Source organism: Hemitrygon akajei, chromosome 6 (genome assembly GCF_048418815.1).
Source record: "Hemitrygon akajei chromosome 6, sHemAka1.3, whole genome shotgun sequence".
In the NCBI taxonomy this organism is placed as follows: domain Eukaryota; kingdom Metazoa; phylum Chordata; class Chondrichthyes; order Myliobatiformes; family Dasyatidae; genus Hemitrygon; species Hemitrygon akajei.
In genome coordinates, this window is record NC_133129.1 from 84,824,576 (window position 1) to 84,849,664 (window position 25,089).

Here is a 25,089-nt window from a genome sequence, read left to right on the forward strand (position 1 = left end):
GCGGTGTTCAAAGATGCAATGCAGCACAGGTTTGTCTCGAACTCCTGGTTGACTCTCTCAGTCTGGCTATTAGATTGGGGGTGGAAACTAGATGGGAGGCTGGCCGTGGCTCCTAAGGTGTGCAGAACGCTTACAAAAGCGGGAGGTGAACTGTGGTCCTTAGCCGTGGAGCCTGAGCACATGTTGAACCATGAATGTAACAGTTTCACTAGCAGACGGGAGCTTAGGGAGGGTAATGAAATGGGTAGCCTTCTAAAATAGATCCACAGCGACCAAAATGGCAGTGTTTCCATTAGTCGGGGGCAGCCCACTGGTGAAATCTACAGAGAAGTGAGACCAGGGGCGGTGGGGCACACAGCAGACCCGCAGGACTCTGGCGTGACGGCTTGGTTCGAGCGCAAATCGGACAGGCAATACAAAGTCGTGGATATCCTGGGACACAGTCGGCACCGTCTGTACTGTGGAATCCCGTCGAGGTCTCCCTGGTGAATGCATTTATGGGAGACACGATACAGCCTAAATTCCCGATGAAGCGGCGATAAAAGTTCGCAAACCCCATGAGGCGCCGCACTTGTTTGAGACTAGATGGCTTGGGCCATTCTGTAACTGGCCTGATCTTTACTAGGGTCCATTTGAACACTGGATTGGTTCGGTAGGAAACGCAAAAAAAATGACCCCTGATATTCATGGACACTCATTTTTCGGGCATGACGTAGAGATCATTTTCGAAGAGCTGCCTGAGAACTCTCTGGACATGCTGCACGTGTTCGTCATGAGGGCGGGAATAGATAAGGATGACATCTTAATACGCAAACGCAAACTGGTTGAATAGCTCATGAGCACATCGGTAACTGAGGCCTGGAATACAGCGGCGGCACTGGCCAGACCAAACCGCATCACCAGGTACACAAGACGGCCATTAGAGGTGTTGAAAGCTGTCTTCCACTCATCCCATTCTCTCATGCGAAGAAGACTGTAAAGTTTGTGCAAAGCAGTCTTGGAAAAATATGGTTGCTCTATGGAGATTTTCGAACGCAGTCGCCAGCAAGGGAAGAGGGTAATGGTTCCTCACAGCGATGTTGTTCAGGTGCCGATAAGCGATGCAGGGACGGAGCTTGCCATCTTTCTTGCTCACTAAAATGAAGTCTGCTCCTGCCGATCAGGTTGACGGACGGATAAACCCCATGGCCAAAGCTCCTTGATGTATTCCTCCATGGCTACCGTTTCAGGACGAGAGAGTGATAGAGCCGGCCCCTGGGAGGACTACAGGCAGGTAGGAGATCTATGGCCGGTCTGCGGTAGGGAGGTAGCCTTCCTTTCACTGAAGACCGCAAGAAGATCCACATACTCAGCCGGAAACCCAGACAGGACCACATCCTTGATTGTCACACTGTCAGGTGGGGATTCATGGAACGGAGATCGAGCTGGAACCAATGAGGCAGACAGGCATGCCGGTCACAACTTTTGGAGTGCTTTCAAACTCCAATCGATCCAGGAGCTATTTCGAGATAACCAGTGGATACCAAGAACCAGTGGCAACTGTGGCGAATCAACCAGATTGAAGGAGAGTTCTTCATTATGCTTGTCTTCGAGCACAAGCTGGAGGAGTTGCGTGGAAAGGTGGATCTAACCGGTGCCCAGAGGTCCACCGTCCTCGGCCTTGACGATGACCTTTTCTCTTGATTTCTGAGTCAGAACTCCCTTTCTTTGAGCAAGACAGAAGAACATGAGATTCCACGATAAGCGCCTTAGGTTCACGTGCCCGAGTCCTCCACAGCAAAGAAGCTGAAAGCGTGTCAGAATTTGGGAAAGTTAACTGAAGAGATAACCGAACAGTCAGGATTCCCCTCCATGATGACGGATATCCTCTTTTACTGGACACGTGATATGCCACCCGGAAATGTCCTGGATCACCTCTGTAGAGGCAGCGGCCTGTTCTCTTGCGCCATTCTCATTCCTCCTGAGGAAGGCGCATGCGATCGTCTTGCATAAGCTCCTCCGTGGACTGGATGGTGAGGGTGAGGGAGAGGAAGAGGGAGAAAGCGAGGAAAAACAAGGATCAGTAGGAAGCTTGAAAATGCTTTTCCTGTGCCACCCAGCTACCCGGTCGTCAGCTCGAATAGCCAGACAATGCTCCCCTTCCCGGACAGCGATCTCATGCCGCTCCCCTGCGTTTAGTGCACGCTGCGTGGCATTGATGGGAGATCTCTCATTCCATTCTGTCTCTACTGCCGGCGTTCCGAATTTGACTGCATAGACCCTCACCGTCCTTCTGCCTTGGCTCAAATCCAAGAGTCGGTGGGCAGCCTCTTGAGTCCGTATTGGAAGGTCAGAAATCCTCATTAACGCTGCAACGAAATGTCGGAATAACCGGGCCGAGGGGTACCCTTGTTCCCGTAAAGCGTTGAACAAGCTGAGTGCAGGTCCACCTCGGAGACTGACAATGTATGCTAGTTTTCGGGCAACATCACCAAAACGTCCAGCTTGGGCTTCGAATGTCAGCTCGCATTGGTAATAAAAGTGCTGCAGCCGTCGGGATCTCCAACATATCTGCCCGGTGGGGGAATACTCGGTTCTTGTAAGGACACGTGGAATCTGGGTGGGTCCAAATGCAGGAGTTACTTCTGCTCCGGAAATGGGAGCGGGAGCTTTCGTAGCCGAGACTATCGGGGTAGCAGAAAAGGAGCAGTTGTCAGATGCTGGTTCGGGGACTGACACGGCCAGAGGCTGCAGTATTGCGTTGGCAAGAAAGCAAATGAGTGTTACCTGACGTAGACCGTCCACAGTGAAATCCTGGACTGGAAGCTGACACCGAACTCCGATTGTCCGCGGAGAGCTGTTGCACAGTTGTGGCCCACCAGATGGCACTGGGCATTTCGGCACGCGATTATCTGCCTCATTGCGTCAAAAGCTTAAATCGGAGCGGATTCAGTTGACCGTGGCTTGTCCCCTGCCTGACCAACGACACTGAGGGCCAAGATCAGCTGATCTCTCTCTGCTGAGCGCATATTTGTGTGATCGAGACATGCTGTCATATGGTTCGGGTATGGCCTAAGTGCGGAGAGAGACAAGGAAGCGGGTCGATAGTTCGCAGTCTTTAATGTGAACAGAGTTTAGTGGGAAAGAGAAACAAGCTCTAGGTCAAACAGGGCCGTTAACGAAACTCTCAAATGGGAAGACGGAGCCAAGACTGCGACTGAAAGGAATAACCAAATATAAAACAAATACTTCCGCGTCACTCAGCTCAACGATCCAATTTCTCAGGCAAGGCCGAATGCAAGCAGACAGTAACGCAGCTGCGCTTTGCTCAAGTCTCGACAAGCGCTACGACGAAAAGAAGGGAGTAAAGGAAATTACAGTGGTATGGGAGAGGATTTGGGCGAGTAAATTGGTCGGAGATGCTGGCAGTGATGACAGCATAGCAGCAGCGGCCTGAGTTTCTGGGAAAATGAGGGAGGTTAAGGATAGCCATATTCCAAAAATGAAAAAAAAATCCAAATGGCAAAATAATACAACTGCGGCTGACAAGGGATCTTTCAACTCTGGTGAAAGAGGACATGGTGCCAGAGGATCGGAAAATTGAAAATTTCACTCCACTCTTTAGGAAAGGAGGAAGACAGCAGAAAGGAAATTATAGACCAGTTAGCCTGACCTCAGGGGTTGGGAAGATGTTGGAATTAATTGCTTAGGATGAGATTATGGAGTACTAGGACAAAGCTGGCATGGCTTCCTGAAGGGAAAATCTTGCCTGACGAATCTGTTGGAATTCCCTGAGGATTACAAGTCGGATAGATAAAGGGGGTGCAATGAATGCTGTATATGGTGGATTGGATAGTGGACTACTTGACAGATAGACCTCAGTATGTGCGGTTGGGAGACTGTAGGTCTGACAAGGTGGTAAGCAGCACAGGGGCGCCGCAGGGAACCGTACTCTCTCCGGTCCTGTTCACCCTGTACACATCAGACTTCCAATATAACTCGGAGTCCTGCCATGTGCAAAAGTTCGCTGATGACACGGCCATAGTGGGGTGTCAGGAATGGACAGGAGGAGGAGTATAGGAAACTGATACAGGACTTTGTGATCTGGTGCAACTCAAGCTACCTGCGTCTCAGTATCACCAAGACCAAGGAGATGGTGGTGGATTTTAGGAGATCTAGGCCTCATATGGAGCCAGTGATCATTAATGGAGAATGTGTGGAGCAGGTTAAGACCTACAAGTATCTGGGAGTACAGTTAGACGAGAAGCTAGACTGGACTGCCAACACAGATGCCTTGTGCAGGAAGGCACAGAGTCGACTGTACTTCCTAAGAAGGTTGGCGTCATTTAATGTCTGTAGTGAGATGCTGAAGATATTCTATAGGTCAGTTGTGGAGAGCGCCCTCTTCTTTGTGGTGGCGTGTTGGGGAGGAAGCATTAAGAAGAGGGACGCCTCACGTCTTAATAAGCTGGTAAGGAAGGCGGGCTCTGTCGTGGGCAAAGTACTGGAGAGTTTAACATCGGTAGCTGAGCGAAGGGCGCTGAGTAGGCTACGGTCAATTATGGATAACTCTGAACATCCTCTACATAGCACCATCCAGAGACAGAGAAGCAGTTTCAGCGACAGGTTACTATCGATGCAATGCTCCTCAGACAGGATGAAGAGGTCAATACTCCCCAATGCCATTAGGCTTTACAATTCTACCGCCAGGACTTAAGAACTTTTTAAAAGCTATTATTAATGCTTTTTGAGATAGTGATTTAGATGCATATCATATTTTTTTACTGAGTTAAGTATTGTATGTAATTAGTTTTGCTACAACAAGTGTATGGGACATTGGAAAAAATGTTGAATTTCCCCATGGGGATGAATAAAGTATCGATCTATCTATCTATCTATCTATCTATGTATCTATCTATCTATCTATATGTTGATACTTAGAAGGCCGTTGACAAGATGTCACTTATGAACCTGCTTACCAAGTAAAAAGCCCATATTACAGGAAAGTTACCAGCTTGGTTAGAGCGTTGGCTGATCGGTAGGAGGCAGCGAGTGGAACAGTCTGGCGTCTCGGGAGGAACACTTCCAATCAAGGCATCAAGGAAGAGACGAAAGTGAAAAACACTTTTCCTGAGGCCTTAGTGGGGCCAAGCTCCAGTATATCCGGCCGATCAAGTCTATTTATGAGAGAGCTAATCTTGACACAGGTTCTCAGGTTACTCTGCTGTACAGTTCCTTCTATAACCATTATTTGACACATTTACTATTGAGGCCACTCAGAGCCCTAGAGCTCTGGGGCCTTAGTACTGATGACAACCCGTATGATGTTTACTTGTCATTGAAGCAGATATTTCGGAGGCAGCTGTGGGAGTTGCTGACGTCTTAGACACGTCAGTGTTGGTGCGTCCGGACGAGGTCGAGCAGGGTGAAGTTGAATTCTTCTGGGAATAAATACTCCTATTGTGACGAGGTCAGTGGGAACCTGCAAGAAGAGAATTGGAGAGAGTTTTCTGCAAAACCTGTCCATTCACCTTGTATTCAGAACTACTTTGGAGGAAAATCGCCTGCCCTAGGCTGGATGGTGGACATAGACGAGGGGCAATGTGGTACACCCAGTCGAAACCTGTTATGCCATGGCCTGGGGAAGTAGCTAGAGTGCCGGAAAACCCCAAATTTACCAGAGTGCCTGATGCTGACGCCCTCGTGGTGGATGCCCCAGAAGGCCACGAAGAGGAGTCACGCTAACCTGCTGTGCTACTGGTGAGACCCGAATTGCAGAAGAACTTGGTTATACAGTTAAACAGGATAACAGTGATTGTTGACATCTTGGAGACGGAGGTCACTCTCCTCTGGGGAGTGCCGATGGCACAGTTTTTTTTTTTGGTGACTGTAATGTCTAGTTCTCTGGTGAGACAAGCAGAGGAGAAACCATCTTCTGGAAAGGGAAAGCTGAGAGCCAATTCATTCAACTTTAGTGACTCCCTGGAACCTGAAGGAAATAAGAGGACATATGGTCAGAAGATTAGGTTCTCCCAGCTGATAACTGGAAACAGAGTTCTCATAAAGAATTTGGGACTACCAGGACAGGATGAGTTGTCTTACCGCTGGTGGCTACGCCTTACGTAGTGGAAAGTCAGATGCCAAACGTAACAGTTTTCTGAGTGAAACCAGTGGATGGGATGGGCCTCTCGAGATTTTCCATCAGAACCACCTTATATCTCTTGGACAAGAGGGATATGTTGAGCCAGAGCCTGACGTGGACTCTACCACTAGAGGACTCTGCGGCAACGTGGAATAATCGAATGATAAGCAGTGGAAAGGCCTAGAGGGAATTTAACTACTGAATGTGGTACGAACTCAGAAGATGAGGAAATGGGGTTATGACATATGCTACCCTATGCAAACTCCCAGAAATTGACGAAGAGATTTCCAAACCTCCCCACTCTGATCTGACGCGAATGAATCGCGTGGGGTGGGGGTAGGGGTGGGAAAAGCAGTGGACAGGCATACTTGTGGCTGAATAATGAAGGGAGTCTGGACTCCAAAGTATCTGGGAATGAAGCTGAGTGATGAGTATGGCTTTTGGAAGATTTGATCTGTATGATTGTATGCAGTGTGCGATTTGTTATTTTATGCCGATTGCCTATTTCAGGGCAGTAAATCACGGAGCATTCACAGAAATCATAGTTTGAGTGAGCAAGATATCACAATCTCACGGATTTGGCAGGATCAAAGTCGTATACACCTTAAACATACGAAGCCGGAGCAAGGTGGGTTTATTGCCCTAGAAGCCTGTGGCTGTTAGCGAGAGTCTAACGAGCCGCATTTCCAGAGATGCCCAGTAATAGCGAGTTTCATTGGTTCAATTTGTGGCCTATCATTTTTCATAACTGTTTTATAAGTAATAGAACTATGGGGGGCAATAGTATAGTCCCATCAAATTGATCACAGCATTCTTATTTCCAATTTCCATTCATATACCCTCAATGGATTGTCCAAAGGGTAACTCCTCTGAGACCTGCAGTAATGTTACTCCTCACTCCACCCCACCCCTTCTCTATCCTGCTCCTCTATCGTGCCTATGGCACCTGGGAGCACTAAATTGCTAGTCCTGTCGATGTTTCTGTAACAGCTGTAATATTTTAACCTCAAGTACCAATCGCTGACCCTGAGTTCATCCAAGTGCGGAGAGACAGAGATTCAGAGATCCAGCGAGACTGGTGCTGACAGTGATTTTATAAATGGGTGTACTCACACTTCGTGAGATGGGAGGAAAATATATCGGTGTTATGGAAGCATCCACAATCACATTGAAAGGAAGTAGGTTTGCGATGATCTAGGGCCTTTTCCCCGTTATTCCTTTTCTTGTATTGACATGGAACAAGCTATTTCGCTTGGCGTTCAATGACATCAATACTCTCCAGGTGTCCTGCATCTAACAGGCTTTTCTGAGTACAATAATTCCTTGATCTGATTCTTTAATCATCCCTTGTGACGACAGCCTGACCATCACGGTTCCAGATACCCAGTGAAAGGAATGGGGTTGAGGTGGTTTCTTTACTGCCGAACCATAAAGCGAGGTCACTCTAAACGAGTCTTGCAATAGTAACGCCCATGATCTCAGGCACTGGAAATAATTAATTTGGGATTCTCTGCACGAGTTTAATTTTATTTCACTTCCTCCTAATATAGTTAATAATATCCCATACAGCGCAGTTATGATTTTACTGAACCCACATTGGGTTAAACACTCAGTCTGAAAATAGCTCGCCTTCGGAGTGGGTAGAATAAAATATGTGACAAGAGGAAGGTTACCACTTATTTTATTTTGCTGCAAAGCGCGATGAAGGGATATCTCACCCCGTTCCTCAGCTCTTCCCTGAAGTTCGTCTGTGTCACGACATAAATGAAAGTATTGGTACAGCAGCTGAGGAGCTGCAGCATGAATCCGAGTTCCAACAGGATGAGCGATACATGTCTGTTATCATTCCAGTCCAGTAGAGTAATTCGAGTGTACAGCGTGGACACCAGATAGGGAGCCCACAGGAGGATGAAGTTCCCCGAGATCAGGAAGAGCAGAGTGATGGACTTCCTCCTACTCTTCGCTTCGGGGTCGCTCTGACTCTCCCCGCCGACCGGAACCCGGAGTGCCTTGCGGATTCTGATGGTGACCACAATGTGTTTGACGATTAGCGCGTTGAAGACCAAAATGAGAATGAACGGAATTAATGGCGTGAAGACGTAATGGAGGAATTCAGCGGCTGTCCACACTGGGGAAAGCATCACACTGAATGTAATAATGCAGAACCAGGGAACTCTAATCAGTGCATATTCGCTTGTGTACATGAAATACCAAAACAGGTCCTTCACACTGAACAGCAAGGCGATGGTCCCGATAATCAGGCTGCCATCTTCTCGGTGCAGAATTTAGTCTTCAGTTTACTGCAGTAAATTGCCACAAATCGTTCGAAGGTGAAGGAGACGGTAAACCAGACAGAACAGTCGGTGGCAGCGTAGAGGAGGACGGCGTGGATGTTGCACAGGTGTATGGCCAACACATCTTCAAAGGCTCTCGAGAAAACTATAGGAATCTGCTTCAGGATCAGATCGAGGACGATGACAAGCAGGTCCACCGTTGCCATCGCCACCAGGTAATGCGTGACTCCCTTGGAGAGGCCACACTTACACCGAGACAGAATCACAATGGTCACCAGGTTCACTGCAAGAACGAAGGAAAAAAAGAAACATTATACCTCGGCAGTGGAGCAGAGACAATGCGGCGGATGATTGGAGATTCCATGGCGCAGGCGCCCAACAGCAGTTTACACCGATTTACAATTTCCAGGAACAGAGTCGAAATCCCTTTTCGCTACCCGCATTCTAGTCTTTATGCTGGCCACCACCGCTCTCTTCTCTTAGCCCTGCTGCACAGGTTTAACCACAAACATCGACAATTTCCTCACTCCCTCAAGCCGCCTGACTTCCTCCTACAGATCATTTGTATCTCCAGTTCCAGCATCTAAATTTCCTCGTGTAAATAATTTACTCAGCGTCACTGGAAATCAGATAGATAATTACAGAGAGATACATCTTTCAAAACAAGCCCACCAGATCCTCTCTGGCTAATAAGCACACACTATTGCTACTTTCATACATTACAGCTTGCCGCGTTCCTATCGACTCTCTCTACATGCGACATACATGTACTAATCTACAGTACCACTACCAGAGAGTGCTCACTGCCCAAGAGTGAGATATTTCAAGTTCTTGGGTGTTGAGGTCTTTGAGTTCTATCCTGGGACCAACATATCGATACAGCTACAAAAAGACACAATCGCGGCTATATTTCAAAAGGCGACTGAGGACATTTGGTAGGTTACCGATAACACTCGCAAATGATTACAGATCTGTCCGGAAAAATGTTCTAACTGGTCACCGTCTAGTAAGGAGGAGCTGGTGGGGCGCCTGGAGCTCCACAGGATAAAAATCCTGCAGAAAGTTGTGAACTCAGCTCTATCATGAGCACTAGCCTCCCTATCATCTTGCACATCTTCAAGGACCGATGCCTCAAAAAGGTGGCATCCATCATAACAACCCCCATCACCCGGGACATGCCCTCTTCTCATTGTTGCCATCAGGGAGGAGGAACGGGAGCCTGAAGGCAGACACTCACCAATTCAGGAACAGCTTCTTCTCCTATCCGATCAGATGTTGGAATAGCCATTGAACCAATGATGAGCATTACATTTTTCAAATACTTAGGTAATGAAATATATGTACATATTGCCCATTATAAACATTCACCTACCTTGGAAATTTTAATATTTTATTGTTTTACAACATTGAATCACAGTGGATTGAATTTTTAACACTGATCAAAAGGAAAATAAGTCTTTCATGTCAAAATGAAGAACAATTTTCTACAACTTGGTCTCAATTTATTACAATTATTAAGCACAAAATAATTGATGCATAATTTCTCACTCCTTCAAGTCAGTATTTAGTAGATGCACCATTGGCAGCAATTACAGCCTTGAGTCTGTGTGGAAAGGTCTCTATCAGCTTTGCACATCTGGACACTGCAATTCTTCCCTAAGCTCTGTTACATTGCTTGAGGATCGTGAGTTAACGGCCCTTTTCAAGTCCAGCCACAAATTCTCAATTGGATTGAGGGTTGTGCTCTGCCTCAGCTAATCGATCACATTCGTTTTGCTGTTTTTAAGACATTACTATATAGATTTGGCTTTATGCTCGGGGTCATTTTCTTGCTGGAAAACAGATCGTCTCTCAAGTCGCAGTTCTCTTGCAGACTGCATCATGTTTTCCTCCAGGAGTTGCCTGTATTTTGCTGCATTCATTTTACCCTCTACCTTCACAAGCCTTCCGGGACCTGCTGCAGTGAAGCATCCCCAGCGCATGATGCAGCCACACCAGATTTCACGGTAGATTGGGTTTTTGATTATATGTGGTATTTCGGTCTGATGGCCAATAAACTCAATTTTTTGATTTATCAGACCCTAGAACCTTCTTCCGGATGACTTCAGAGTCTCTAGCCGAGATGTCATGTGAGTTTTATTTTCAATCAGGGCTTTCTCTGTGTCACTCTCCCATAAAGCTGCGACTGGTGAAGCACCTGGGCAACAGTTGTTGTATGCGCAGTCTTTCAAATATCAGACTATGAAGCATGTAACTCCTCCAGAGCTGTCATAGGTCTCTTGGTGACCTCTTCAATTAATCCCCTTAGTCATTCCTTTTCAGAGAGCGGATTCCTCTACGCAGATTTACAGTTGCGCCATATTCTTTCCATTCCTTAATGGCTGCCTTAACTATATTCCAAAGGATATTCAGTGACTTGGAAATTTTCCTGTATATATTTTATGACATGTGCTTTTCCATAACCATTTCACAGAGGTTCTTCGAGTGTTCCTTTGTCTCATGGTGTAGTTTTTGCAAGGATACCGACTCGCCAGCAGTTGGACCTGCCAGATGCAGGTGTATTCAATGTCGTAAAACAATAAACACGAAAAATTCCAAATGGGGGAATACAATTTTATTCTTGTATATACAAACATACAGTGTTTTCAGACCAGTATATATACACCTTCTGTAATTCACAGCATGCAAACAGCGCGCACACACGCACGAACAGCGAGAGAAGCTGGAGATGAACTGAAGTCGCTAGAGCTGAGAGGTAGCGATTCTGCTCTGTTTGAAATATGTCCGAAACACACTGAGTTACAACGAGCTGACCTTCGGCTGACTCGACATCCGAGCCGTGGCTGTCCCATTCCGTCCATCCCATCGTTTACGGGAGAATGTGAGAAGAATGAAAAATAAAAACTTTGCCTGACAAATTATTCGCCAGCAAACACCAGCTTCTTCGTTGCCCGTGCTAAACACGCTCTTCCCAAGGTCTCCTGAGCTACTAACCAAACAGTTCCTTCAGAGAGTGCTTGCATGAAAACTTGTTCTGATTAAAGGCGACAGGTGTGTTGTATGTCTCTATGACTATATGTGTCTCTCGTATGTCATATATAGAAACATAGAAAACCTACAGCACAATACTCTGCCCTCAGTGCTGTACCGAACATGTACTTACTTTAGAAAGTACCTAAGGTTACCTATAGTCCTCTATTTTTCATAGCTCCGTCTACCTATCTGTCCAAGCGTCTTTGAAAATCCACTACTGCATCCGCCTCCAACACCGTCGCCGGCAACGCATTCCACGCACGCACCACTCTCTACTTAAAAAAACTTACCCCTGACATCGCCATATAACATATAACCATATAACAAATACAGCACGGGAACAGGCCATCTTGGCCCTTCTAGTCCGTGCCGAACGCTTACTCTCATCTAGTCCCAACGACCTGCACTCAGCCCGTAACCGTCCATTCCTGTCCTGTCCATATACCTACCCAATTTTTTTAAAATGACAAAATCGAACCTCCCTCTACCACTTCTACTGGAAGCTCGTTCCACACAGCTACCACTCTCTGATAAAGACGCTCCCCCTCATGTTGCCCCTAAATTTTTTCCCCTTAACTCTCAACTCATGTCCTCTTGTTTGAATCTCTCCTACTCTTAATGGAAAAAGCCTATCCACGTCAACTCTATCTGTCCCCCTCATAATTTTAAATACCTCAATCAAGTCCCCCCTCAACCTTCTACGCTCCAAAGAATAAAGACCTAACTTGTTCAACCTTTCTCTGTAAATTAGGTGCTGAAACCCAGGTAGCATTCTAGTAAATCTCCTCTGTACTCTCTCTATTATGTTGACATCTTTCCTATAATTCGGTGACCAGAACTGTATACAATACTCCAAATTTGGCCTCACCAATGCCTTGTACAATTTTAACATTGCATCCCAACTACTGTACTCAATGCTCTGATTTATAAAGGCCAGCATACCAAAAGCTTTCTTCATCACCCTTTCCACATGACATTCCACCTTCAGGGAACTATGCACCATTATTCCTAGATCACTCTGTTCTACTGAATTCCTCAATGCCCTACCATTTACCATGTATGTCCTATTTTGATTAGTCCTACCAAAATGTAGCACCTCGCACTTTTCAGCATTAAACTCCATCTGCCATCTTTCAGCCCACTCTTCTAATTGGCCTAAATCTCTCTGAAAACTCTCTGCAATCTCTCTCCTCAAAACCTACTTCCAAACACATTAAAACTGTGCCCTATCGTGTTAGCCATTCTGCTCTGGGAAAAAGCCTCTGACTATCCACACGATCAATGCCTCTCATTATCTTATATACCTTTATCAGGTGACCTCTCATCCTCCATCGCTCCAAGAAGAAAAGGCCAAGCTTGCTCAGCCTATTCTCATAAGGCATGCTCCTTAATCCAGGAAACAACGTTGTAAATCTCCTCTTCACTTTTTCTATGGTTTCCACATACTTCTTCTAGTGAGGCGACCAGAACTGAGCACAGTACTCCAACTGGAATCTGACCAACGTCCTATATAGCTGTAACATTACCTCTCGGCTCTTGAACTCCATCCAACGGTTGATGAAGGCCAACACATCGTATGCTTTCTTAACCACACAGTCAACATGCACAGCAGCATTGAGTGTCCTATGGACTCGGACCCCAAAATCCCTCTGATCCTCCACACTGCCAAGAGCTTTACCATTAATACTATACTCTGCCATCATATTTGACCTACCAAAATGAACCACCTCACACGTATCTGAGTTGAACTCCATCTGCCAATTCTCAGCCCAGTTTTGTATCCTATGGATGTCCCGTTGTAACCTCTGACAGCCCACCGCCAATCTTGGTGTCATCAGCAAATTTACTGACCCATTCCCCTGCCTCCCATTTCCTCATCCAGGTCATTTATAAAAATCACGAATTGAAGGGGTCCCAGAACGGATTCCTGAGGCATATATCTCCGACCCTTCCACGGGATACAATGTTGCGCCATTCTACTTGACAATGACCACTTTGCTTTATGTCTTTTCTCGACTCCGACGCTGTCCTTTGCTCGCTGGAAAGCATCTGTGACTAAGGTCTCTCTTACTTCTGAAGTTTACCTCATGTACGCCACGGCAGAGTAGCGGTTATACCAGAGCGATTATAGTTCGGCTCTTTCCAGAATTCGGAGCCCAATTCGGAGCCGTACTGTAAGGAGTCTCTGTACGTCCTCCCCGTGGAATGCTTGCGTATCCCCGGCTGCTCCGGCTTGCTCTCGCATCCCAAAGACCCAGGCAATTGGTCATTGTAAATTGTTTAGGTTAATCTTGCACCGGCGGCGTGGCTACTCCGCGCTGTACTAGTAACTAACAAAACAGATAAATACCTTCATCTGGAGAGCGGCGTTCTATTGCTTACAGCTTGTAACTCCTTGTTTCGTGCCTTGTTAATAGCCCATCCTCGATGCTAGTGTGGCATCCGGTAGGGTCCTACATTCTGCAGCGCTTTGATTGAATTACAAGGATGGATCTTCAACTAAAATACATTATTGAAGCAGCCAACGCCCAGTTCATAGCAGTCCGTACCGCCCCCTTTGTCCAACTGGATCCATTTACTGGCGTTTGATTCCAAACAGTTCTAATCTCTGTACCCGTCCAGGCGACTTTTAAATGATGCAACTGCAACCGGCACGGCTGTCTCTGACACCCCGTTTCGTAAACCCTCTGTGTGAAGCCGCAGGAGGCAGTCAGAAGAGTATAGTTTCAGCACACGGTCAGCGGAATTAACTGCACATGATGTTCATTAGATGTGGGTGTTTGTGCTAGGACAGCGGCGGTATAGAACTCTGAGTATAGAATAGAATAACTCGAGATTAAAACGCAACGTGATGGTTAGATAGCAACACCTGATAACTACACGACGGCTCACCGGAAACGCCAATAGCTGCGATAAATGGGTAATAAATATCCTGTATATCGAAGATGGCGTGAAGTATCAGAGACTCCACTGAAAAAACCCGAGACATCCTTTTGGCTCCTGCCGGGTGTTTACCCTGGAAGACCGTAGGTACCTGATTTCTAGGTAATCTGTTTTCGCAACCCATTGTTGTCGCCAAGTATTGCACAATGGAAAGCAATCATTTGCAAATTTCAGGGAAGATCCGTAGTTCAACGCGTTTCTGTGAAATGAAAACATATTTCCTTAAGGATTCCCAGATTTCGTGCATGCCTAGTGCTTCAGCTTTGCCAAATAATTACTCCACCATTATCCAGAGGACATGAACCCCGGAAAATTGGAATTTCTGTCTTTACATCATTCATATTGTTTGCAGTAAAACGTGTCGAGACCTGACCATTTCTAAATTCTTTGTACCATTAATTTCATGCGTTCTCTTACAATGTATGAACACCACTCCTGTTCCCTTCTAGAACAGTGAAGTGTTTGTGGGGGGGGGGTGATCCAATGGACCCACCCCTTCAGTGCCCAGTATCAGCAGGATTCTAGATTGTGGGTGATGTTCCGAGCTTCACTGTTACCCACTGAAACAACGAAAAACGATCGAACCTTCACCGCACCGGGACGGTAGAATACCTGTGTGAAGTCATAAATCGTGTCAGGCTTTACTCATCCTGGTGCAGCAACATACAAAGGTGATATTCAGAGTGAAGACGATGTTGGCAACGTTTCATCTCCCGTTCCTCTGTCGTGACTATCAGACCCTCTCCATCTTGAATGCCAAGATGCACAGGAATGTTTTTCGATCACTGCCACAGCGAAGGAGGGTGCAGAGGTCACTGCTGTACCAGATACTGATACTGATGAGAACATCTCACAGCTGACGACCAGGTTCTGGTCCAGCAACGAGGGGGATGCGGTACTTACATTACCCCGGCTATCCACTCCTGTGCATCTCCAGAGCTGCAGGTAACCGGGGGTGACCGTAAAAGAGAATCTGGAAATGGCAAGACTTTGGTTCATTTTGGCAAAGTGGATATCCTCTCTCTTCATGCGTTGTGGGGCTGTGATTTTGGGGGTCAAAAGAGGTTGGAAAATGCAGTGAGACGTTAAGGAATTTTAATGAGTTGAAAGAGACCGCGGGGTTCAAGTCCGTAGATCTCTGAAAGGGGGAACACAGCCGGTGAGGTGGTGAGAAAGACGAATGGTAGGTTTTCCTTAATAGATCAGGGCAAAGAATCGGTGGGATGTTGTGCTGCTACTTTTCTTTTTCCAATACTTTTATTAAATTTCATTTGCACAAAAACAGAATTCATAAGGATAATTATTATAAATCGAAATAAGATAGCACAAATTACACGATATATAAATCACACTGATACAATCACAGTATCCCATATTCATGATCAATCAAATAAAATAAATTGAATTATGAAATGCAATAATAATATGGTTATGTCAGAAACGCGGCTGGATGGACCGAAACGCAGGACGCAGACACTGAAGTACTAGGGGGAGGGCAGGATGGGGATGCCATGGCATTTAAGGGTAGAGCTGGGCTTCAGGTAGATTGAGTGTCAGGCAGGCAGAGCGGAGCGGGCTCCCGAAGTTTAGGCAGGCAGAGCGGAGCGGGCTCCCGAAGTTCAGGCAGGCAGAGCGGAGCGGGCTCCCGGAGTCCAGGCAGGCAGAGCGGAATTTTGTGACCCCACGGTCACTTTGTGCGTGCTGCTCCAGATTTCCAGCACCTATCGAAGCTCTTGCGTTTACCATTCGATCCGAGATGTGTTTGCAATTTTTAAACGCATTGAACCTCCCAACAACTCTTTAAGACAAAATCACTCCACACACCAGACTTAAAGTTTCACCGTATTTTCCTGGCACAGAGCACCATGAGGATCATTGAGACAACAACTCCCGCCTGACCAACACTGTACTTCCCCCTTTTGTACCTCGAACAGCTTTCCTCTATTCACCCTATCCAAGACAGTCACACACACCCATACCAAATCTTCACTTTGCCCAAGGAGAACACTGCAATAAAGGTGTCTTGCTGCACTGACCTAGGTTTCAGCTGCTCCTGTTCCTTGTTCATTCGCCCCGCCACTGTGACCGGTTAATGTGCGCGTGAACTCGGGTCCCGCTATTCCAACACCCCTTTATATCATTGCTATTTGATCTCCATTTTCAGTCCTAATGCTGTGTGGTAAACTGTGAAAATTTACACATTTACCTTAAATTCCACCTATCACTTCCCTGCCGGCTCTACAACTGTGTACAGCTCTTTTTGTGATCATTTTTGTCTTCCCTATTTGCATATATCTAGGCAAATAGGGAAGTTCCAAGTTTGTTACCTGGAACATTAATATCTAACCTCTAGGCAACATCGCTGGTCGCTATTTTGAAGTTGTTGTGACCAATATTATAAATATTAAAAATCGAAATTTTCCCTGGTAGTATAATGATTAAGATCTGGCGCTGTCACCCCCGCGATCCGGGCTCGATTAAGGAATAGTTGCTTTTACAGCTTTTTACAGAATGAGGGAACTGGCGCTGGAACTGGATGAACTCCGGATTGTTATGGAGGCTGGGAGTTGATTCACCAGTGCTCCAAGGAGGTAGTTACACCTAAATTGTAGGACACAGGTAACTGGGTTACCAACATGAGGAGAACAGGGGATAGGCAGCCACTGCAGGGTATCCCTTTGGACTATCAGGTATATCGATTTAGGTACTGTTGTTGTGGAGGGATAGGGTGAAGAATAGCAGAGGAAAACCACAGCAGTCAGGTCTCCAGCATTGAATCTGGCTCTCTGGCTCGAAGGAAAAGGGGGAGAAGAGGCGAGTTGTAGCCACAGGGGAGTCGATGGTTAGGGGAACAGACAGGACGTTCTGTGGTAGAGGTTCTCGGATGGTATGTTGCCTTCCACATGTCAAGGTCATTGACATCTTGGATCCAGTCGCAACCATTTTTAACTGGAAGGCTGAGCAACCGGAGATCGTGGTCCACGTCGGTACCAATGACGTGGGTAGGAAGGTTGATGATGTCCTGCAGATTGAGTTCAGCGAGTTACAGCTAAAGGACAGGAACTCTAGGGTTGTGATCTCCGGAATGCTACCCGGCCACGAGCTAGTGAAGATCATACAGCTTAACACGTGACTGAAGTGTTGGTGCATGAGTTAAGACTTCAGATCAGATATATATTTGTGTGTGTGTGTGTGTGTGTGTGTGTGTGTGTGTGTGTGTGAGAGAGAGAGAGAGAGAGAGAGAGAGAGAGAGACTATCTGTTACACTGCAATTCATAAATTCATTTCGTTAGGACCATTCACAGTCGATACAAATAAACACAAGGGTATCAATGGAAAAAAACCGCGCAGACGTACAAACAACCAATGTGCAAATGTCAATTGATTGTGCGAATATAAAACGGAAAAAAGAAACAAAATAATAATAACACCGTGGGGTTTAAGCTAGAGTTGCAAGGGGTGAGAGCCAGTGTACCAAGACAGACAGTGGCGTGGTTGTGGGGAAATCTGTTGTTATTCCTACAGATTAAAAAAAACACGAATTGAAAGGTTGAATATGGTGGGAATAAGGTTCTGAGTTGCGTCTATTACAATGCAAAATACACTGAAGGTACGATCGATGAGATTACAATATGATCAGAGCATAGAATTATGACATTGTAGCCATTGTCTTGACTTGGTTGCAGGAGAGGAAGGACAGGCACACAATTTTCAGGGGTTCCGTTCTTTTAGGCGTGATACAATGGGAGGATTTAAAGGGGGAGGGGGGCATTAGTAGTCAGCGAAAATGTCACGGGAGAGGTCCGACAGGACAGACTGGAGAGTTCATCTACTGAGGCCGTATGGGTAGAACTGGAGAAGACGAAAGGCATGAAGACATTAAAGGGATTATATTATAGACCACCCAATAGTCAGCAGCTTTTAAAGGAGCAAATTTGGGGAGATGGCAGGTTTTTGCAGCAGATAAGGGTGTGGTAGTAGGTGATTTTAATTTTCTACTTTTTGACTGCACTCCCAAGATGTAAAAACGCTGGGTAGGTTAAAGCTTGTGAAATGTATTCAGGAATATTTCCTTAATCACAAAACAATGTTGGAAAATGCATGGTCATGCATGCTGGTAGTAAAAGTAAATGTGCAGACTATTTTCTAAACGGGAAGGAAATACGAAAGTCTGAGATGCAAAGGGACTTAGAAGCTCTTGTGCATAACACCCGAAAGGCTAACTTGCGGATTGAGTCAATGGTGAGGAAGGTAAATGCAATGTTAGCATTCATTTCAAGAAGCCAAGAATGCAAGAGTAAGGATGTGATGCTGAGGCTTTATAGGACATTGATGATGCCTCACCTTGAGTATTTTGAACGGTTTTGGGCCACTCATCTAAGAAAGGATGTGCTGGCATTGTAGGGGATCCAGAGGAAGTTCATAAGGATGATTCCAGGAATGTAAAGGTTATCATACAAGGAACATTTGATGGCCCTGGGTCTGTACTCGCTGGAATTTCGAAGGATGATGGGGCATCTCACTGAATTCTTTCGAATGTTGAAAGGCCAATACGCAGTAGATGTTGAAAGGATGTTTCCCATGGTGGGCGAGTCTAGGACAAAAGAACACAGCCTCAGGATAGAGGGTCGTCCATTTAAAAGAGTGATATGGAGACATTTCTGCAGCCAGATGGCGGTGAATTTGTGGAAGTTGTTACCACAGGCAGTCGTGAAAGCCAGGCTACTGGGTGTATTTAAAGCAGAGGTTGATGGGTCCTTGATTGAATATGGCATCAAAGGTTACGAGCAAAAGTCCAGGGAGTGCGGCTGAGCAGGGGAAAAAGAATCAGCCCAAATTGAATGGCAGAGCAGACTCAACAGGCCAAATGGCCTAATTCCACTACTATGTCATTTAGTCAGATGGTCTTCTGGCCTGAATCAATATACGGAGACCTCAACGTGAGAGAGAGTGTGATACTTGATCTCCTATTAGGGAATGAAATGAGACAGGGCAGGTGACAGAAGTGTGTTTAGGGGAATATTTTGTGAATCTAGTGATCATACTGCTATTAGTTTCAAGGTAATGATGGGAAAAGATAGTTCCAGACCTCGGGTTGACATTCTAAATTGGAGAAAGGGCAGTTTTGATAGTATCAGAAAGGATCCGGCAAGTTTCTGATCACGTCCACGATAGCTTGAGGTGGGAAGGCGAACAACCAGAGGTAGTGGTACGTATTGGTACCAACAACATAGGTAGGAAAAGGGAGGAGGTCCTGAAAACATACCACAGGGAGTTAGGAAGGAAGTTGAGAAGCAGGACCACAAAGTAGTAATCTCGGGGTTACTGCCTGTGCCACGTGTCAGTGAATATAGGAATAGAATAAAGTGAAGGGTAAATGAATGGCTGAGGGATTGCAGCAGGGGACAGGGATTCAGATTTCTGAATCATTGGGACCGCTTTTGGGGCAGATGTGACTTGTGCAAAAACGACGGGTTGGACTTGAATCCCAGGGGGACCGATATCCTGGCGGGGAGGTTTGCTAAGGCTATTGGGGAGAGTTTAAACTAGAATTGCTGGGGGGAGTGGGTGGGAACCGAACTGAAGTGACGGAGGAAAGGGAGGTTGACTCACAAATAGAGAAAGCTTGGAGGCAGTGCGGTAGGGAGAACAGGCAGGTGATAGAGAACGGACGAGCTCAGACCGATGTTTGGAGATGTGTCTATTTTAATGCGAGGAGTATTATGAATAAAACAGATGAGTTTAGAGCGTGGATCAGCACTTGGAGGTATGATGTTATGGCCATTACAGAGACTTGGACTGCGCAGGGGCAGGAATGGCTACTGCAAGTGCCAGGCTTTATATGTTTCAGAAAGGACAGGGTGGGAGGCAAAAGAGGTGGGGGTGTGGCACTGCTGATCAGAGATAGTGCCACAGCTGCAGAAAAGGAGGAAGTCATGGAGGGGTTGTCTACGGAGTCTCTGTGGGTGGAAGCTAAGAATAGGAGGGGGTCAATAACTCTACTGGGTGTTTTTATACACCACCCAATAATAACAGGGACATAGAGGAGCAGATAGCGAGACAGATTATGCAAAGGTGTAATGATAACAGGGTTGTTGTAGCGGGAGATTTTAATTCCCCAAATATTGATTGGCATCTCCCTGGAGTGAGGGTTTTTGATGGGGTGGAGTTTGTTAGGTGTATTCAGGAAGGTTTCCTGACAAAATATGTAGAAAAGCCTACAAGAGGAGAGTCTGTATTTGATCTGGTATTGGGAAATGAAGCTGGACAGGTGTCAGATCGCTCAGTGGGAGAGCATTTTGGAGATAGTGATCACAATCCTATCTCCTTTATCATAACATTGGAAAGGGATAGGAATAGACAAGTTAGAGAAACGTTTAATTGGAGGAAAGGGAAATATGAGGCTATCAGGTAGGAACTTGGAAGCATACATTGGAAACACATATTCTCAGGGAAGCATACCGAAGAAATGTGTCAAATGTTCAGGGGCTATTTACGTGGGGTTCTGGCTAAGTATGTTCCGAGGAGACAGGGAAAGGATGGTAGGGTACAGGAACCGTGGTATACAAAGGCTGTTTCAAATCTAGTCATGAAGAAAAGAAGAGCTTACGAAAGGTTCAAAAAACTAGGTAATGATAGAGATCTATATGATTATAAGGCTAGCAAGAAGGTGCTGAAGAAGGAAATTAGGAGAGACAGAAGTCCTTGGCGGACAGGATTAAGGAAAACCCCAAGTCATTCTACAAGTATGTGAAGAGCAAGAGGATAAGACGTAAAAGAATAGGACCAATAAGTGTGAAAGTGGAAAAGTGTGTTTGGAACCAGGGGAGATAGCAGAGGTACTTAGTGAATACTTTGCTTCAGTATTCACCACGGAAAAGATCGTGGCGATTGTAGGGATGACTTGCAGCAGACTGAAAAGCACGAGCATGTAGATATTAAGGAAGAGGATGTGCTGGAGTTTTTGGAAAGCATCAAGTTGGATAGGTCACCAGTACCGTATGGTATGTACCCCAGGCTACTGTGGGAGGTGAGGGAGGAGATTGCTGAACCTCTGGCGATGATCTTTGCATCATCAATGGGGACGGGAGATATTCTGGAGGATTGGAGGGTTGCGGATGTTAATCCCTTGTTCAAGAAAGGGAGTAGAGATAGCCCAGGAAATTATAGACCAGTGAGTCTTACTTCAGTGGTTGGTAAGCTGATGCAGAAGATATTGAAAGGCAGGATTTATGAACATTCGGAGAGGTATAATATGATTAGGATTATTCAGCATGGCTTTCTGAAAGGCAGGTCGTGCCTTATGAGCCTGATTAAATTTTCTGAGGATGTGCCTAAACACATTGATGAATGTAGAGCCGTAGATGTAGTGCATATGGATTTCAGCAAGATATTTGATAAGGTATCCCATGCAAGGCTTATTGAGAAAGTAAGGAGGCATGGGAGCCAAGGGGACCTTGCTTTGTGGTTCCAGAATTGGCTTGCCCACAGAAGGCAAAGACTGGTTGAGGATGGGTCATATTCTGCATGGCGGTCGGTGACCAGTGGTGTGCCTCAGGGGTTTGTTCTGGGACCCCTACTCTTTATGATTTTGAAAAATGACCTGGATGAAAAAGTGGAGGATGGGTTAGTAAATTTGCTGATGACACAAAGGTTGGGGGTGTTGTGGATAGTGTGGAGGTCTGTTAAAGGTTACAGGTTATATTGATTGAATGTAAAACTGGGCTGAGAAGTGGCAGATGGAGTTCAACTCAGATAAGTGTGAGGTGGTTCACTGTGTTAAGTCAAATATGATGGCAGATTATAGTATTAACTGTACCCAGGTTGACTCTGTGGTTAAGAAGGCATGCTGTGCATTGGCCTTCATCAACAGTGGAATTGAGTTTAAGAGCCGAGCAGTGATGCTTCAGCTATATATGACCCTCGTCAGACCCCACTTTGTGTACTGTGCTCAATTCTGGTCACCTGACTAGAGGGAGGACGTGGAAACCATAGAAAGTGTGCAGAGGTGATTTACAAGGATGTTGCCTGGATTGGGGAGCATGCCTTTTGAGAATAGGTTGAGTGATCGCGGCCTTTCCTCCTTACAGCAACGGATGATGAGAGTGACCTGATAGAGGTGTACAAGATGATCAGAGGCATTGATCATGTGGATAGTCAAAGGCTTTTTCCTCACAGCTGTAAATGGCGATCACGAGGGAGCATAGTTTTAAGGTGCTTGGAAGAAGGTTCAGAGGAGATGTCAGGGCAAAGTCTTTAACGCAGAGAGTCGTGAGTGCATGGAATGGGCTGCTGGAGGTGGTGGTGGAGGCACAAACTATAGGGTCTTTTAACAGACTCTTGGATAGGTACATGAATCTTAGGAAAATAGAGGGCTATGGGTAAGTCTAGGTAATTTTATGGTAAGGACATGTTCAGTACAGCTTTGTGGGCTGAAGGGCCTGTATTGTGCCGTAGGCTTTGTATGTTTCTATGTTTTTACGAAACAAAACATCAGTGAGGTTATTACTGTATACAGATGATCAGGGTGGATCAATCCTTCGTGCCTGGTAAGCTGTTCTCTTGGACCCAACGGGTTGCTAGTAAAGAAACTGCACGGCCCTACTTTTATATGGCTGCATTTGGCCCCTATCCTTCTAAATATTTCCTATCCATTTACCTGTCAAATATGATTGAAATATTGAATTGTACATCTTCCTCCAACAGTCGTCCCATATCCCTCAGTGCCCCTTAGGTCGCCTTTAAAAGTATCCACTCACCTTAATCATATGCCATCTGGATTTATTCGTATCCCGCCCTGGGGAAACATTGCGACTATTCGCCGTTTCTATGGCCCTTGTGATTTTGCATAACTTTCTATAGTTAACCTCAGCCTCTGACGCAGCAGGGAAAAAGTTCCACTTTATCTAGTCGCTCTTTATTATTGGTTTCTTCCAGACGTGGTAACCTCTTAATGGCCCTTTTCTGCATCCTTTTCAGCTTAATGACACCTTTCGTACAGCCAGATGAGCAGAACTGCTCACAACTTTCCAAGTGTGGTCTCACTAACAGTTTTTGATGTTATTACATGACGTCCAGTTCTTATTCTGAACGCTCTGTCCAACGAGGGCAAGTATGACGAATGCCTTCTGCCCCGCTCCCTCTACCCGTGCTGTCACTTTCTGATATCGGGGCACCAGCATGTGAATACTATACAAGTATCCAGTTGATGTATTTTTCTCTTGTCATTTTTAATTTTCATGCCTCCAATTGTCAACATAATCGTCCAGCCCCCTTCTGAGACTATCATCTACATCAGATTCACGCATCCGTGAGCCAACAATGATTTACCGACCAGAACAGGTGAAATCAGCATGATTTATCCCGAAATATCTTCATATTACAGTGATGGCCACTGGTGCGTCTTCATGTTGCATCTCACTCAGTGTCAGAACTTGTCCGTCAGCACACCGTCCTACGTACCAGCCTGGCGGGGTGTGTAGAGACGTTGGGTGGGAGGGGAGGGAGGATGTGGCGAACATCTTGTATTGCAGTCCCGTGACATCGATTGAATCATCTACCAGGGCTCATTGTTACAACATTCCCAGTTCCTGCTATTTGAAATCCATAAGCTCCATTACGATGTTTATCGGCTAACCCCCTTCAATTAATATCCGACAATTATTAAATCCACATTACTGTGTAGCTACCCCAAGAAGTTTTGTGAAGGGGTACTTGATTACATTTCTCAGCTCCTCTCTGATATTACACTGAGTCAGAATGTAAATAAATGTGTTTGTGCACGAACTCAGGATTTTAAGCATGTCCCCGGCTGAAAAAGCCATGAACACCGGGCGAACCCACCTTGGGTAAACGTGTATGTTACCAACATGGGAGTGGATGAAGACGGTCACCTCCGTCAGCCACAGCAGGATAAAACGGCCCGACACACAGAAGAGTAAAACGATAGATTTCATCCGACTCTCCATCTCCGGATGGAAGACCCTGCTCCGTGACTTCCTTTCCCTCGCCACTGACGAAACCGCGGAGCTTCCTGCGGACTCTGCTCGCCACCAGGATAGACCCGACCGTCAGAATGTTAAGTAACAGAATAACAAAGAACGGCAGCAGAGGGGTTAAAATTTTGTGATGCCAGGAGAATGCAAGCCACCCGGGCAGGTAGTAATATTCCAGATTTTCCACATAACCAACAGGCGCGTACAATTCATAAAATTCAAAGGCAAAGTAGTAGGGGATGTTCCTTAATAAACTCAATGCATACACTGTTCCTATCGCCATTCTGGCTGTTCTAACCGTGCAGTATTTGGTTTTAAACTTGGTCTTTTTGTGTGTTTCCCCCCGACCTGTCAGTCTGTGGTTTTGTATTGCCATGTGCTCCTGGCCCCGCTCCTGATCTACTCCAGCCCCTGTATTACTGAGTACTCCGTCTCTCATCTGTTTCTCATTATTACCTGTATTGCTGCCACAAGTGTCTCATTCTGCTCCACCTATCATCTGCCTCTCTATTGCTCAGTGTATTTCAGTCCTGTGTTTCACCTGTTTGTTGTCAGATTGTACATTTTCCTGAGCATTTCCTGCATTTGTGCCTATACTCTAGCTGTCTGAATATTGACTCTGCCTGATTCCCGATTCTGGTTTTTAGATTTCTCTGGATGTTTTGATCTCTGCCTGAACTTTGACGCTGACTTCGTTTGTACC